A 3822-nucleotide genomic window follows, 5' to 3' on the forward strand; every position below is an offset into this window, starting at 1 on the left:
GCCAGGAGGAATGGGACAGCAATGCCAGCCAGCTAGCCTCATTTTTATTATTCGGTCCTAGCTGTCCACACCACTGTAGCTCCAAGTGGGAAAAAAAAGTGTGTGCAGAAATACAGAAAAATACAGAAAAAACTTATTAGTAGCAATGGATTTTCTTTTTGCCCGGCAGGAGGAGGCAACACAGCGGTTCCGTTCCAAACACATCCTCCTTCCCCCGTTATCTAGAAGACGGTTTTGCAAACCAGAATGAAGTGGGCTTTCCAGACGAGTCCTGTGCTGATGGCTGGCGTGGTGGTGGTAGTCTTTTCACTTACTGGATGGCAGCTGTTCAGCAAAGCATTAAATGTTTCAGCATTTTTTCGGACATGTTTTCTGCTACATCAGGTTCGTGCCACCTAGTGGTGACAGTCCCCCCGTGCCGAGTCCCATCGGTAATGCGGACAGTGGTTTTCACATCTCTTCATGAAAAACAATAATAATCAGAGTATACTTTCAAATGATAAAGCACAATGTCCTAGGTTATTATCCGTATCCTGGATGCTCAGGTAAGTTTTGTCTTTCACCTCCAAACTGCACGTTAGCCCTTAGAAGACTGCAGGTGATATCCTGGACCTCGGTGAAAGCAAATGCCAAAGGCAAGCGTTAACATCTGTAAATTTGCCTGCCCACTCCAGCTGGCCTCTGCCTGGGTCTTGAAGCCAGAGGCAATGCAGTAATAAAACAGAATAATAGAGAAGTGCTTTGCTCGGGCAGTTCTTACTCATTGCCACTTCCTCGTCTGCCCAAGTCATCATACAGTTGTCAACAGTCCATGCATTGCCTGGAAGCCTTGAAAGGTATATCTTAAAAAATAAATGTTTCTAAATAGCTTTATTTAACTGATCTTGTATTTCACTTTGATTTACGATTATTGTCTAAACTTAACCCGGAATAGAGCTGCTTAACAACCAGTTGTCAGCAAACCTGCAGTAAATTTTTAATTAAAATTCCTCCATTTGTCTTTGTTCAATGACATTTTCAGCCTCGCTTAAGCAAAGTACTTCTGAAGATCTCTCATCTTTTTGGTTGTACAATTTAATTCATGGAGGGAGAAAAAAAGACAACATCTATCCACATTGCAGCATTGGAGTTGTACCAGGAATGAATCTGGACCAGCAGATTTATTGACCAAAACACAACAGAAGAAATTGTTGACTTCAATCTTTCTGCACTGAGCAAGCCACAGAACAGACTGCAGTTTTAATGACTAGATTGCAGGGGAACATTTTTAGTATTGTGCATTCATGTACAGTTTAATGGATTCAGGCCAATACTGAAAAGAAAGTCAGCACTCAAGTCTTCAGAGAAACAGCCGTGCCATAAAATCTACATTGTCCCCATTCAGAGAGCGAAGATCCAACTTGCCCTGGTGAGGAGGTAGGAAGCAATCTAAAACCCTGAGCTGCTTCACAAGTCACTCCCCAGGAGCACAGAAAAATATGGTGCTTCTGCCACTTTTTTCTAGAAACTGTTAGGAGATTAGCTTTAAATTAATACCGGGATCCCCTACAAGTTCTTCTGACAGAAACTGTTGATAAAAGCTCTTGTTAATATGTAACCTTTACTCCAGCACCTCAGTAGTTGGTCCGGCTCCCTGCGCGATGTGTGGTCCCCGGTCTCTTTTTCTGCTGTGCACCCTTCTTCCAGCAAGCCTTTCTGCCGTTGGGATTAGCCGAAGTGCCCAGGAAGCAAATAGAACTTCTGAGTCTAACAGAAGTGATACTATGCCAATAAAGGCTTTTAGGCATGTTATCAATGCTTCTTAAATAATCCAATTCAAAACACAACGAGAAGTATGTCTGAGAGATGAACCATGGTTCTCAATGAATGTAAAAAATGGATTAGAAAAGCATCACTTGTTGAGGATTAAATATTGTATAGACAGAATAAATGTGAGAACTCTGTCTTCTTTAAGCTGGCTTAATACCACGCTTTCAGTGTTCAGCGAGTGTCGGGGTGGAGCCAGTGCAGATGTAAAAAGATTAGGAGGAAAGTCACTTGGAAGAGCTGCTGCATTAGAGTTACATTTTAAAGTTAAAGTAAGGACAGCTGCAGCATGTTTTGACAGAAACCAACATAGCATCTTCTTTAACAGCAAATTGTTTATTTGAGGATGACGATGTCTGGGAGGGACATAATGCTGGGAGCAGAAAAAAAAATCAAACATTATCTCCCAAATAATTTTTCTAAGCTTGAAAAGGCAACAACTTCAGAGACTGCCAGCATGAGCCATGCTTAAAGGAGAGACCCAAAATGGAGAGAAAACCAAAAACACCCATTTTCTCACGCAAGACCAGTACACCAGCTGTGATAATGCAATCAAGCTGGATTGCCTTCTTGGATCCTGTTGCTACTGTTCAATTAACATGTCAAATGATTTTCAAACTTCTTTCTGATATTATTTCTACAAAGCCTAATTTCTGATAAGACCAGAGCAGACTGAGACTCTCCTGTTCCTTTTATTTCTGCCCCCCCCCCCAAAAAAAGTGAAGTTTTTGGAAAATTTGAAGCTTTTCAATTGGAAAATTTAGATTTTTTTTCATGAGGTGATTGCACATGAAATATTTAACTTCCAATTATCTCCACATACCATTGCATCCACCAGAGAAAATACTCTGTGGGAGGTTAATGCCACACTGGAGGCTACATGTGGATACATAGCTAAGTATTTACTACTGTTCAGCAATGCTTTGCCCTGGACACTTTTCTCCTAATATAAGGCGGGATATAGTTTTCTGCTTGCCTTGGTGGCCCCAACAGTTTTGTAAATGGGTGTTAATTAGTCACAAGTAGCTTGTCTTTACCATGCTGCTACACTGGAGACTGGGCAGTCAGGGAGGTATTCACACATACATAAAAAAAAAATTGAGGACCAACGGGATATTCTGAAAATGTTAACACTACTTTTTCGTATGTGCAAATCCAAAACCGAATGGAAACTTCCAGCATAAGTCAGCCAAAAGAATGAGTTTTTTCCTACGCATTTCTATTTTAAAATTGATATTTAAAAATCTACCTACTACTCACACGGCTTCTTTCCTGCAACTTTTACATCCTGGTGGGGATGAAGAACTGCTTTGTTCTGCTGAGAGCCTTTCAACTCGGTTATGCTACCAAAAGTGGTGGAACACCTGCCTGAACTAACCTTTAAAAACAGTTAAGTACCACCACCGTTGGTTTTAACTCACTACAATATCGCTCTTTACATTAATGCTTTCACCTTCCCCGTCTTCAGAACAGGAAGGCTCTTCCTCCTCTTGAGGTCATCAGGAATATTGTTCCTTACGTCAGCGAGACTTTCTGGACATGAGAGTTACAACTTCCTCTCTTCACTGGATATTGTAATCGAGGGCTGGATTTTGACAGCTCGCTGGTCAAAATGGTGAGACCCAGAACATCTGCAGGTGGGGAGGTATACATTTCAATCACAAAACCTTTTGCTGCCATTCCAGATTTCAGATTAAAAAGCTACAAAATTTATTCAGATTTTACCTGGGACAGTCTATTTACTTCAGAAAAAGCTTTGCCAGAATTCACAACTACGGACTGCTTCCATGAATGACACAAGCCACTGCTCACACGGGCCAAGTTCAACCCACTGACTAGAACATAAAAGGTTATAATAAAAGGGCCCAATATAAAAGGGCCCAATATGCCGACCAGACCCATCCCACAGGGAAGTCTGCTGCCTCCCTGGGGCCCGGGTCAGAGACATTACTAGGAAACTCCCTGATCTGGTGCGGCCTTCGGACTACTACCCGCTGTTGGTTATACAGGCTGGCA

The sequence above is a fragment of the Pygoscelis adeliae genome, unplaced genomic scaffold (assembly GCF_000699105.1).
Source record: "Pygoscelis adeliae isolate BGI_AS28 unplaced genomic scaffold, ASM69910v1 Scaffold113, whole genome shotgun sequence".
Taxonomy (NCBI): domain Eukaryota; kingdom Metazoa; phylum Chordata; class Aves; order Sphenisciformes; family Spheniscidae; genus Pygoscelis; species Pygoscelis adeliae.